The sequence below is a fragment of the Polypterus senegalus genome, chromosome 8 (assembly GCF_016835505.1).
Source record: "Polypterus senegalus isolate Bchr_013 chromosome 8, ASM1683550v1, whole genome shotgun sequence".
Lineage (NCBI taxonomy): Eukaryota > Metazoa > Chordata > Cladistia > Polypteriformes > Polypteridae > Polypterus > Polypterus senegalus.
Window position 1 is genome coordinate 161,036,506 of NC_053161.1, and position 14,892 is coordinate 161,051,397.

General features: G+C 42.0%; 1 protein-coding gene across 1 annotated transcript in view; it reads right to left on the reverse strand.

Moving 5' to 3' along the window:
* LOC120533295 (zona pellucida sperm-binding protein 3-like) overlaps nt 1-14,892 on the reverse strand; it is a 215,011-nt gene that overhangs the window by 162,140 nt on the left and 37,979 nt on the right. The window lies entirely within an intron of this gene.

Consider the following 14,892-nt stretch of genomic DNA (forward strand, 5'->3'; position numbering starts at 1 on the left):
AAACGTGAAATACTGAGGTGAATTACGCCAGGAAAGATAACAAAATAAGAATCACAAATTAAAACACACGCCAAAGCGTAAGATCATCGCAGGCAGCAACGTGAGAGTTCTTAAAATGGGGCCAGCAACTGGGGTTTTAAACTCTCGGTAATAAAAGCCAAACTTGCTTGTTTTTGTGAAAGAGAAGAATAAAGACTACTACATTCCAAATGTTAAGGGTGATATTTTGAAGAAATTTCATTGAGATGGTTTGTGGGCTTGTGGGTACTTTGTAAACTAACATGGAAGACGTGTGTAAATAAAATAATTGATAAATGTAATTAAGTTTAATGTAGTGATATGAAAATGAATGGGTATGATATAAAGATATGGATATGAATGGGGAGTTATTAAAAAAAGTCTTTATTGAATATTTATGTAGCTTCAGTTTTATCTAATTTTGATTATGGATTAAGGTTTTTAATCAAATTCATTTTTAAAACGTTTGGAGTTATGGTGACATTAGCGCTAAGGATCTGCTGTGGCAAAATTAAATCATGTCCAATATCAGCCTTACAAAGGAGACATGAGAATCATCCTTCCATTTCCATTGAGTTTATGTGTTATTTGTTAAGCATAAAAGGACATAAAGTAAATTACCCTTTAAAAAAATAATGGAAGGCAACTGGGAGCACCACAAGAAAAGCAGGCACAGTTTTTGGTTTTGTTTTGAGTCCAACAGTGACTGTACCTGTGACTGCTCCATGGTTATGACATAATCTGGAAGTTGATCTTAGATTACATGAGGAAAATATTTTTTTTTGGCCTATTTATGTAATACTGACTCAATATGTCAACTGATCCAGAAGGAGATCCTTGCAGAGGTGGAAGAGGAACGGTGTAGCAGGGCAGTGGCTATGCGCCCGCAAGGAGATTTGGTCAACTGGGGTTAAATAATTGCCCAAAAAGATCACACAGGCAGAATTTTGGAAATAAGAAGGAGCAAGAATGAAGTTTCTGATTCGGTCGGTGTATGATGCCCTTCCAAGCCCATCCAACCTGGATTGCTGTGGTCCAGCTGATACCCCGGTATGCTGTTTCTGCTGGGCAAGAGGATCTTTAGCATTCCAGACAGTACTAATACAGTACATTACAAACGCTGATGAGGTGACTCCAGGCAGTGATGGTGCTGCTGGGCTGAGCACATCACTGGGTGCTGGCTGCTCACACACCTCTGCCCCGGAAACTGTTGGGTGACCATCTGGTTGTGTGTTCACAGACGCTGTTCTGGAGTCACAAAATGCAATGGTGGATGCTATAAGAGATGTGGCCAGTGAACAAAGGAATTTAAGGGCTGTACTATGTGATACTGACCTTACATTAAAAGAATTGTTTAAAAAATAAATGCTGTACCTATATTACCTGTTTTTACATTCTGCTAATTACATTCAAACAGAGTTGTAATGCTGTCTGATTTGGCTGATCATTAGGTGGGTCAGGGTCAGGTTGACCAGGCCGCCTCACTTTAGGTACAGGCAAGCCATGATTGTGCGGCACATTATGTAAAAGGAGGCGTATGTATATATATATATTAATAAAAGGCAAAGCCCTCACTCACTCACTCACTGACTCACTCATCACTAATTCTCCAACTTTCCGTGTACAAACCGGATTCCAAAAAAGTTGGGACACTAAACAAATTGTGAATAAAAACTGAATGCAATGATGTGGAGATGGCAAATGTCAATATTTTATTTGTAATAGAACGTAGATGACAGATCAAACATTTAATCCGAGTAAATTTATCATTTTAAAGAAAAAATATGTTGATTCAAAATTTCACGGTGTCAACAAATCCCAAAAAAGTTGGGACAAGTAGCAATAAGGCTGGAAAAAGTAAATTTGAGCATAACGAAGAGCTGGAAGACCAATAAACACTAATTAGGTCAATTGGCAACATGATTGGGTATAAAAAGAGCTTCTCAGAGTGGCAGTGTCTCTCAGAAGCCAAGATGGGTAGAGGATCACCAATTCCCACAATGTTGCGCAGAAAGATAGTGGAGCAATATCAGAAAGGTGTTACCCAGTAAAAAATTGCAAAGACTTTGCATCTATCATCATCAACTGTGCATGACATCATCCGAAGATTCAGAGAATCTGGAACAATCTCTGTGCGTAAGGGTCAAGGCCGTAAAACCATACTGGATGCCCGTGATCTCCGGGCCCTTAAATGACACTGCACCACAAACAGGAACGCTACTGTAAAGGAAATCACAGAATGGGCTCAGGAATACTTCCAGAAACCATTGTCAGTGAACACAATCCACCGTGCCATCCGCCGTTGCCAGCTGAAACTCTACAGTGCAAAGAAGAAGCCATTTCTAAGCAAGATCCACAAGCTCAGGCGTTGTCACTGGGCCAGGGATCATTTAAAATGGAGTGTGGCAAAATGGAAGACTGTTCTTTGGTCAGACGAGTCACGATTCGAAGTTCTTTTTGGAAATCTGGGACGCCATGTCATCCGGACCAAAGAGGACAAGGACAACCCAAGTTGTTATCAACGCTTAGTTCAGAAGCCTGCATCTCTGATAGTATGGGGTTGCATGAGTGCGTGTGGCATGGGCAGCTTGCATGTCTGGAAAGGCACCATCAATACAGAAAAATCTATTCAGGTTCTAGAACAACATATGCTCCCATCCAGACGTCATCTCTTTCAGGGAAGACCCTGCATTTTTCAACAAGATAATGCCAGACCACATTCTGCATCAATCACAACATCATGGCTGCGTAGGAGAAGGATCCGGGTACTGAAATGGCCAGTCTGCAGTCCAGATCTTTCACCTATAGAGAACATTTGGCGCATCATAAAGAGGAAGGTGCGACAAAGAAGGCCCAAGACGATTGAACAGTTAGAGGCCTGTATTAGACAAGAATGGGAGAGCATTCCTATTTCTAAACTTGAGAAACTGGTCTCCTCGGTCCCCAGACGTCTGTTGAGTGTTGTAAGAAGAAGGGGAGATGCCACACAGTGGTGAAAATGGCCTTGTTCCAACTTTTTTGGGATTTGTTGACACCATGAAATTCTGAATCAACATATTTTTCCTTTAACACTAGAATTACCAGAGCCTACGAAAAAACTCGTAATTCCGTCCCACCTTAAACTGCTTCTTAAATCCCTTCACACCTCTCCGCCAGCGTCCTTTGTCTTCTAAATGTGCTGATAAAGAGAAACTAGAAGCAGCCGGCTACTCCATCCCCCCACCAATTTAGAATGTGCACAAACGTCTCCCACCTCATGCCTTGATTGAGTATCTGGGAGTGAAGTGGAGTTTTAGAGTGGAAATAATAGATCGTTGTTTGGAACACACGCATTTCATGTCTGTTCCGTTTCTACAGTAATCTGTGTCAACACATTGTTAAAACAGAAACTTTTTTATATTCTAGTAGTAGATGACAAAATGTAGGCATAAACTATATAATGTATGAAGCCTGAAGTCCAAATAGCAAAGAAATATTTTCACAAGAATAACACAATTGCACTTTTATTCAAACATATAACTGCAGAAACAAAAAGCCGCCTTAACATGCGACATTGACACCAGTTTACTGTAACTGACTCTGTGGTTCAATAGAGTCAGCCCCCGCTTGGGAAACAAGGGGTCACGGGTTCGATCCTGCGCCCCTCCGTTTTGGGAAGTAAACTGCTCTTAGTCTTACTGTTTTAGAATAAAAGCATACATTTGATTTCAGTCTGTAACAGCAGGTGCAGTTTATGATCCTTGTAAAAGGTTAGCTTTTTTTATTCACTTTTCACTCTCTCAGTCGCGTTCAGAATCAATCCATACAACCCCATCTAACACGGCTGTTTTCACTAAAGACGCGCTATAGCTCTGCAGTGTACCACGATGCATACTAACACCAAACCCCCATCCCCGGGTTCTGACACACAAACGCTGGCGAAGCTGCCTTCTTCGTATCTCACCGTCACTTGCTTTTCTTTTATTCAGTTTTATTGAGTGTTCCTGCCAGTCCCCGCATGTTGCTGTATGCTTTTTCTTTTGTACTCCAGGACATGCAGAGGAAAGAATGGTAAAGACCAGTAACTTCGCGCTATATGCAATCATCAGACACTCCCCATCTGCCCGTGTCGTTCAAACACAGGAACATATATTGGTGTAAAAGTATAACAAAAGTGCACTTTTATTCAAGTGCACTTTTTCCATCTCCTTTTCCTGTAAGAAGCAATGTACACACTTCTCTCTATCCAGCATACAGCAACATGCGGGGACTGGCAGGAACACTCAATAAAACTGAATAAAAAGAAAATCAAGTGGCGGTGAGATACGAAGAAGGCAGCTTCGCCAGCGTCTGTGTGTCAGAACCGTGGGGACGTTAGTATGCATCGTGGTACAGCACAGAGCTATAGCGCGTCTGTATTCTGTTTCTTTTGTACTCCAGGGCACGCAGAGGAGAGAATAGTAAAGAGCAGTAAGTTCGGCGCTATATGCAATCATCAGACACTCCCCATCTGCCCGTTGTTTTGTTATACTTTTCAATACTTTTATACTGCTCAAACGGGCATGCTCAAAAAATACACGTGTAATGCCACGAAAAGTGCACGCAGACACTTCATTTCGCAAACAAAACAAGTGCACTTTTATTCAAAACTACCTGTATAACCGAAGAAAAAAGAAAGCAAGTTACAGTAGGCGATTGATACGACATCTTGCATGGTGCAATGCTAAGAAGTGCAGATTTTCATTCCGTGCTATATGAAATCATCACATTCAAATATTAACAGTTCCCACACACCCAAGGACCGTCCTTCCTACATTTACTTACACGTGTACTTGTTGCCGTGTACACACCTCTCTGTGCTATGGTTTCTATTACACTGAATGAGCACCTGACACTGTACTTTCTTCCCTGGGGGAAGGTCCCGCATCAGAGAATTTCCAGTTCCTGCATAAATTCACACCCGATCTGACGCTGTTCGTTTTCAAATAATATTGCATTAGTGCGATTATATTTTCACATATATTGTCTCTTTCTTTCAGGTGTGTAATAGAAACCACAGCATAGAGAGAAGTGTGTACATTGCTTCTTACAGGAAAAGGCGATGGAAAAAGTGCACTTGAATAAAAGTGCACTTTTGTTATACTTTTACACCAATATATGTTCCTGTGTTTGAACGACACGGGCAGATGGGGAGTGTCTGATGATTGCATATAGCACCGAAGTTACTGGTCTTTACCATTCTTTCCTCTGCATGTCCTGGAGTACAAAAGAAAAGCATACAGCAACATGCGGGGACTGGCAGGAACACTCAATAAAACTGAATAAAAAGAAAAGCAAGTGACGGTGAGATACGAAGAAGGCAGCTTCGCCAGCGTTTGTGTGTCAGAACCCGGGATGGGGGTTTGGTGTTAGTATGCATCGTGGTACACTGCAGAGCTATAGCGCGTCTTTAGTGAAAACAGCCGTGTCAGATGGGGTTGTATGGATTGATTCTGAACGCGACTGAGAGAGTGAAAAGTGAATAAAAAAAGCTAACCTTTACAAGGATCATAAACTGCACCGGCTGTTACAGACTGAAATCAAATGTATGCTTTTATTCTAAAACAGTAAGACTAAGAGCAGTTTACTTCTCAAAACGGAGGGGCGCAGGATCAAACCCGTGACCCCTTGATTCCCAAGCGGGGGCTGAGTCTATTGAACCACAGAGTCAGTTACAGTAAACTGGTGTCAATGTCGCATGTTAAGGCGGCTTTTTGTTTCTGCAGTTATATGTTTGAATAAAAGTGCAATTGTGTTATTCTTGTGAAAATGTTTCTTTGCTATTTGGACTTCAGGCTTCATACATTATATAGTTTATGCCTACATTTTGTCATCTACTACTAGAATATAAAAAAGTTTCTGTTTTAACAATGTGTTGACACAGATTACTGTAGAAACGGAACAGACATGAAATGCGTGTGTTCCAAACAACGATCTATTATTTCCACTCTAAAACTCCACTTCACTCACAGATACTCAATCAAGGCATGAGCTGAGAGAAGTTCGTGCACGTTCTAAATTGGTGGGGGGATGGAATAGCCGGCTGCTCCAAGCTTCTCTTCATCAGCACATTTAGAGAACAAAGGACGCTGGCGGAGAGGTGTAAAGGGATTTAAGAAGCAGTTTAAGGTGGGACGGAATTACGAGTTTTTTCGTAGGCTCTGGTAATTCTAGTGTTAAAATGATACATTTTCTCAGGTTTAAACTTTTGTTCCGTGATTTATGTTTTATTCTGAATAAAATATTAGAAGTTGGCACCCCCACATCATTGCATTCAGTTTTTATTCACGATTTGTATAGTGTCCCAACTTTTTTGGAATCCGGTTTGTAGGTAGAAGGCTGAAATTTGGCAGGCTCATTCCTTGCAGCTTACTTACAAAAGTTGGGCAGGTTTCATTTTGAAATTCAAGTGTAATGGTCATAAATGGAACCTATTTTTATCCATATACTGTAATACTGCAGTTTGATGGCCGTGGGAGGCGGAGTTGCATCTCACATCATCACGCTTCCCACGTAATCATGTGAACTGACTGTGAACGCAGTACATAGAGAACAAGGAAGAGCTCCAAAGAGCGCTGAAGAAAAAATGCATTACACAATTTAGAAAGCAGCAAAAGAATATGAAGCGAGTCACGCATACAAGCATATTCATAAGTGCAGCTACTGCGGAAACAAAGCACGGTGTAAACCATAAGTTTAAATTAAGTTAATAGACACGGTCCCGCTGCCGTTTGTCATGCCTATGACGAATACCATATTCGTGAGATACAAGTTTAGTGAGAAGACACGAGGTATAAACGAGACTTTGGATCACTTTGTAACGGAGTTAAAATTGCTGTACCGAGAAACTTTTAAGTGCCGGGTCTTAGCTAACATTAAATAAATTAAAGTTGCTGGTGAAGGACTGTGCTTAATCAAATTCCGAGAGACTGTGTTTGTGGAGGGACTGACAGTTAAGGCGGGTGGGGGAGTCACGTCATCATCTCCCCTCCCATTCACCTCATTTCATTCACTTCATTTCGCTCCGAGCTGAGCTCCACAGCTAACACGGTTTTCCAGAAGCAACTTCGTGATGCTGCCACCAAATACTCACAAAAAAATCCACAAGTTAATACTCACGCTGTCTCTAGAGTTTCTCCACACTCTGAATGTATTCCTCGCATCCCCGTTACACCCTCTGATCTCCCATTTCAATTCAAATGCCTCCAATTTCCAGTAAGGCTCTGCTTCACGATGACAATTAATAAGTCTCAAGGACAGACCCTACAAAAGGTTGCCATTGATTTGAGGCAAGATTGCTTTTCTCCTGGACAACTATACGTTGCATTCTCAAGAGTAAGCTCGCACAGCTTGGTCATATTACAACCGAAGTGCTGAACTGACAAAGTGGTATACAAAGATACCAATAGCTTTTGGTTAAGGATCTATTTTCCCTCAGTTTAAAAAGTTTTTTTTTCTTCTTAATAAAAATGTAAAAGTAGTACTTCACTGCTGCGGCTGGGATTTTCATATATATATATATATATATATATATATATATATATATACACATATATATTGTGGTCCCGGCGGGGCAGGAGGACCGGAGGAGGGCTTGTGCCTCCTCCAGACCGCGAGGGGGCATCCACCCTGGTTATGTTGGGGGCTTCGGGTAAAGGGCTTGGAAGCCCAGCCCTGTAGGGACCCGTGGCCACCGCCAGGTGCCGCCCCAGTGCCTGAATATCCTGGGAGCCCAGCACTTCCGGCACACCAGGAAGTGCTGGGGGGAAGACGACAGGGGACACCCGGACGGCTTCTGGGTGCGCAGCCGGCACTTCCGCCACACAGGGGCGTGGCTACAGGGGAATGCCGGGAAGCAGTTGGAGCCCATCCGGGTTCCTATTTAAGGGGCCGCCTCCCTCCAGTCATCGCCAGAAGTTGGGTGGAAGAGGACGGAGCTGGAGGGAGGACTAGAGGCCAGGAGAAAGGCACTGGAACTGTGTGGCCTAGACATTGGGGGAATCGGTGCTGGAGGCACTGGGGTGTGTGAGTGCACAAAAACTTGTAAATATTATAAATAAACGTGTGTTGGGTGAACATAAGATGTCCGTCTGTCTGTGTCCGGGCCAGCGTCCACAATATATATATGTATATATGTGTGTGTGTGTATATATATATATATATATATATATATATATATATATATATATATATATATATATATATACACACATATGTAGATATGTATATACTGTATATATCTATACTAATAAAAGGCAAAGCCCTCACTCACTCACTCACTCACTTATCACTAATTCTCCAACTTCCCGTGTAGGTAGAAGGCTGAAATTTAGCAGGCTCATTCCTTACAGCTTACTTACAAAAGTTGGGCAGGTTTCATTTCGAAATTCTACGCGTGATGGTCATAACCGGAAGCTATTTTTTCGTCCATAGACTATAATAGACTTCTGCTCGATGCCCGTGGGAGGCGGAGTTACGCCTCCCACGTAATTTAGTGCCTGCCCATATAAGGCCGTCCGTTAGCGGCAATCCAATAGAAACACTGCCGCTAAATATTCACGGGTGAAGGACTGTGCTTATGCAGAGGAAGACTGTAATCATGTTATGTTATTTTTAAAATGTTCCATTTTCTTTTTCATAACTTCTTTAACACACTACTGTACTTCGCCGATGCGAAACGCGGGTATATATATATATACCTCGATCTACATACTCGCAACTTGACAAGCCACACACCGTGGCGCAATGGTAGAGGCTTCATCTCTAGCACTGACGACCGAAGTTCGATTCCTGAGAGAGGGTGCACTGAGTATGTACGCGCACTTCCTGATTTATTTTACCCTCACATCCCCTTGGTTTGAGATGTATGAAAAAATATGCAGTTAACGCAGAAAGACAGATCACCAATTGAAGCTTTAATAATAATGGATACTTTTTTCGCCATCAATGATTGTTTTGGTAAAGCCATACTCAGTGTATTCATTAGATGAACGGTAAAAAAGTAAGAGCGATGGGGAGGATGACTTATTGAGGCATGCAGGCAAAACCACAATAGCACGCGGCCTCAATGTACTGTAGTGCGTGTCAACTTAATCTGAATTGCGTGATCACATTCGGAAAAATATATCTTTTCAAGTTCTATTTAGTCCATATGTGTCAAACTCACATCCGGCCCGGCGTGTTATTATATCCGGCCCGCAAGATCATTTTATATATTATTGTTATTAATGGCCCGGGGATATGAAGCGCTGGTAACACAATAAACTACAGATCCCATAATGCAGCACTTCAGCTGCCTTGCCGAACACTTACCGCGTTAATCAAGTCTAGCTTATGATGCTGCAAGTTATTGCGAAGGAAGCCCACACGATGCTGAAGAGAAAAGTTGATTCTGAAAATAGAGCCTTTAAAAACCAATGGGAGGCTGAGTATATGTTTACTGACATTGCCGGTAAACCTGTATGTCTCATTTGTGGAGCTAATGTGGCTGTAATTACAGAATTTAATCTAAGACGGCACTATGAGACAAGACATCAGGATAACCTGAAAGACCTGAATGCAATGCAGAAGATACAGAAAGCAGAAGAGTTAAAGAAGAATCTGACACTTCAGCGGACGTTTTTACCCGTGCACAATCACAAAGTGATTTCAAGTGAAGCTGCTTTTATGGGAGACACAAATGCAGCAGTGCAATTTGCCCCACTTTCCCTGTTGCCAAGTAATGTTAAACCAAGTCGTCACTACGGTGTTCCCAAATACGTACTTTGCTGATAAACTGAGCGCACTGAGTTCGCACGGCACTTTGTTGACTTTGAAAAACAAAAAAAGAATTTTGAGTTGTTTTGCAACCCATTTGCCGTTGATGTGGAAACTGCACCTGTGCAGATTCAGATGGAGGTCATTAAGCTGCAGTGTAATGGCACACTGAAGGCAAAGTACGATACTGCACGGCCCGCACAGATTATTCACTCCATTCCCGCAAAAATGCTTCAGCTCCGTCTACATGCGGCTCGAACCTTGTGCATGTTTGGTAGCACATATCTGTGTGAGAAGCTCTTCTCAGTGATGAAGACTAACAAAACAGCATACAGGAGTCGCATCACTGATGAGCAACTGCAATCCATCCTGACAATCTCCACAACACAGAACCTCACACCAAACAGAAACGAACTTGTTGCCAAGAAAAGATGCCAGGTGTCCAGCTCTGATAAAATGACATATGACCAAAGACAACTGAATGATTTGATTTGTTATTGCTGAAAAGAACACATTTTATTTATATTTCCAGGTTTTGTTATGCAGCATGTTCATATTTGAATTTGTATAATTTTGACAGGATATATTTTTATGGAGAGCAAAATCTTTTGGGATATTTAAAATTTAAGTTTATTTTTCATATAAAATTACATAAGAGTAAAGAAATTTGAATGTTTGTTCTTTTAGCATTTACTTTATTTCTAACTCGTATAATTTAGACAGGATATTTTTATGGAGAGCAAAATCCATCCATCCATTGTCTAACCCACTGAATCCAAATACAGGGTCACGGGGGTCTGCTGGAGCCAATCCCAGCCAACACAGGGCACAAGGCAGGAACCAATCCTGGGCAGGGTGCCAACCCACCGCAGGACACACACAAACACACCCAGGCCAATTTAGAATCGGCAATCCACCTAACCTGCATGTCTTTCGATTGTGGGAGGAAACCGGAGCGCCCGGAAGAAACCCACGCAGAACATACAAACTCCACACAGGGAGGACCCGGGAAGCAAACCTGGGTCTCCTAACTGCGAGGCAGCAGCGTTACCACTGCGCCACCACCACCTGATTTAGTCGACTCAAATATCTTTGGTTGGAATGTAAGGCGAATTTACTCTTTACATTTGTATGGTGAAGAAAAATGTATGCAATGATGCCTACATTTAACTTACATTCCTACCAAAGACATTTCTGTCGACTAAATAAAAATTCCTTCTATTTAAAATTGAAATAGAACTTGAACAGATATGATAGTTCATAATATCCACGCAGACTTGCACGTAAGAGTGGGAGTCTTTCGTTTTAACAAGCAGCGTATTGCACTCATACGAAATAGCCTGCCCATTTAATTATTTAGGAATGGATAAATAAATAAATTTTGTACAAATAATGTTTTTCATTTTTCTTCCTTGAAAGATTCTGTCACCCCCAGCAACAGTTGCTCGCACCCCAAAGAGTGTATATATATATATCTATATAATAAAAGCCCAGCGCGGTGTCTGTGTCCGGGTCCGCGTTCCTATTGGTGGTATATCCACCCCATAGAAAAGCCCCAGTCCGTCCCCTCTCAGAATTCCTGCTGACCCCCCTCCATTCTTTCCCCTTTGCTTTTATTTTTCCTGTTCCCGAAAATCTTTTCAAAACAAAAGTAAAGAAATAGACAGAGCGTCATATTAACGTCTTCTCCCCTCTGCCTATTTAATAATCAATAAAATGAAATAAAAAAATCACGAAAGAAACAGAAACCACAACCTACCCTTACAGCGTCCACCGCGCTTCTGGCGTTACAGCCAAACACGTGGTGTATGCAGATTATGAGGTGTGACGCTAATTAACGCCCGTACTACAACAGATTATATTGTTCATATACTATTAACTATTTACAGGGATCAACTCTTTTGGGGAAGTTCATAACAAAAAAAAAATTAAATTATAAATAACATGTGCACTTGAGTATTTCGAGCCCCGCATCTGAGTCAGATGGTTCCCCTGGTCACCAATTCGTGTGTTTCACTATGCCTTTCCGTCTTCAGCTACCCATGTGCACTTGTACGGAGGTGACTTTACGGAACAATGCCGAAACGAAAAGCAACTAAACCTCCTGCTGCGAGAGATGAAACATTACAGCGTGATCACGAATTAAAGAGGCAAAGGCGTGACAGTCGCTCGCAAGAAACGGACACTCAGCATTCACACAGATTAGCTCAACGACGCATCTCTGCCGCACAACGAAAGGCAACTGAAACCCCTACAGAGAGAGAGAAGACAGATTACGCAATGATCGCGAAAGAAAGAGGTAAAAGCGTGCCAATGAGACACCTGACGAGAGGTCCTTACGATTGCAAAACAACCATAATAAACAAACTCCTACAGAGAGAGAGGACACATTACGCCGTGATCGCCAAAGAAAGAGGCAAAAGCATACCAATGAGACACCCAACGACAGGTCCTTACGATTGCAAAACAACCGTAATATACAGAAACGTACGGTCTCGCAAGAAACTCAGAGTTAACGCTCTCAAACTGACACTCTCCATTCACAGACATTACCGCAACGACGCGTCTCCACGGTACATCGTTCAGGGATTGCACTCCGTCCATTTCAGGAAGTCCATGTACCGGAACACTTCTGTGGCGAAATGACTGAACGATGTCAATTTTGTGGTTCGAAAATATTCCGTGATGAGAAACCGAAAGACGTCAGATTTAATTCATGTTGTCACAAAGGGAAGGTAGTGTTACCAACTGTGCGTACACACCCTCTCATACAACGTTTACTTTCTAATATACATCAGCATTCCCAAAACGTTAAAGATCACATACATTCCTATACTGCGGTAGGTTGGCACCCTGCCCAGGATTGGTTCCTGCCTTGTGCCCTGTGTTGGCTGGGATTGGTTCCAGCAGACCCCCGTGACCCTGTATTCCGATTCAGCGGGTTAGAAAATGGATAGATGGATGGATGGATTCCTATAATAGCGCCTTAGCCTTTGCCACGATGGGGCACAAGTTGACAAGGTACCTGGACGTGGACCATATTGCTACAAAATACATGGTCAAATCTATCACAAGACGTCAAGTTTACACCAAACAAATGGCCAGCAACGAAAATTTGCCCAAATTTATATACTTGACTCGGACGCCGCATTGCGCCAACGAATGGGTATGTTAGAAAACTTTGGCTGTCTTTCTTCCCTAATGAATGATTTGGCCTCATTTCTACATGAAATCAATCCATATGTAGCAGCATACAGAATGATGCGAGATTTCGAAAGCGAAGAAACTCAGTCAGCTGCACTTGCCGGAAGAGTTCCTCAAGACGTTCACATGTGGATTCATCAAGATAAAAGAACTGATAAACGCCGATATAATGCACCTATAGCAAATGAAGTAGTGATTGTCTTCAAGACCCGTGATGGTGAACCACCATTCCAACGAGACATATGTGTTCATCCGAAAGACGGACACATGCATAACATTTCTATCATCAGTCAACATGCTGATCCAATGACATACCCACTTTTATTCCCTTACGGGGATAGGGGATGGGTAAATGGCACTCCACTACAAGGTCATGGGAAACGTAAACACATAACTCACTTACAATATTATTCATATACAGTAGACTTGCAACTCGAGATGATTTTCATCCAATACTAAGTGCCGGAAAGCTCTTTCAGCAATATTCCGTAGATGCGTACATAAAAATCGAAGGAAATAGACTGCAGTACCATAGACAAAATCAGACACAATTATGAAGTGACCTATACTCAGGTCTAATGGACCACCTTAACAACCTCACAGCGAACGAGGGCGTAAAGCCTGGTACTTTTCAAGGAAGCCCCAGAGCTCAACAGCAAAATTTTCAGGATGCCATGGCTATTGTGAGGAAGTTTGGGAAACCAGATATCTTCCTGACGTTCACGTGCAATTCTCGATGGACAGAGATACAGCGTAATCTCAAGAATGGCGAACAGGCACATGATCGGCCAGACCTAGTAGCCAGAGTATTTCAGCTTAAATTGAAAGAGTTAATGCGAGACTTATTGGTAAACAAAGTACTTGGATGTGCAGTAGCCCATGTACATGTCATTGAATTTCAGAAACGTGGTTTACCACATTGTCATTTACTCCTCATCCTTGCTAATGACGACAAGCCAAAAACCGCTGATGTCATAGATAACATTGTTTGTGCTGAAATACCTGACCCACATTCCAATCCCAGGTTATACCAAATAGTAAAAAACAACATGGTCCATGGCCCATGTGGGATAGACTTCAATATGGAAAGTCCATGCATGAATGAAAAGCATGAATGCACTAAAGGATACCCAAAGGATTTCTCAGTTGCAACTCGCGACACTGTCAGTGGATATCCAATTTACCGACGCCGTCAAGATGGCACAAATATGAATGTTGGTAATTACCAAATAGACAACCGATGGATTGTTCTGTATAATAAGTACTTATTGTTGAAATACAATGCACATATTAATGTTGAAATATGCTCCACTATAAAGAGTGTAAAGTACCTCTTCAAATATGTGTATAAGGGCCACGATCGTGCTACTTTAACGTTTAAGAACAAAACAAATGATTATTGTTGGGACGAACCATCGATGTTCATTGACAGCAGGTATATTAGTGCTCCAGAAGTGATATGGTGAATCATAGAACACAAAATGCACGACCAGTCGCATTCAATCATTCGTCTCGCAGTTCACCTACCTAATCAGCAACGTGTGGTATTCGAAGAAGGAAAGGAAATGGATGCATGTGCTAGAGCAAGTGCCAGAAATACAACACTAACAGCGTGGTTTCAGTTAAACAAAACTATTCCTGCTGCACGTGATTACCTTTACCAAGACATACCAAGTCATTATGTATTTAACTCCAAATCGACAACGTGGACTCCAAGACAAAAAGGATATGCAACTATCATCAGCCGAATGTACGCTGTCAGCCCTTCCGATACAGAAAGGTATTGCCTTAGACTCCTTCTACTCCACGTACGAGGGGCAGAATCATTTGACGCCATTAGATCCATTAACGGTGTTCTCTGTAGCACCTTCAAAGAAGCAGCGCAAAAGCGCGACC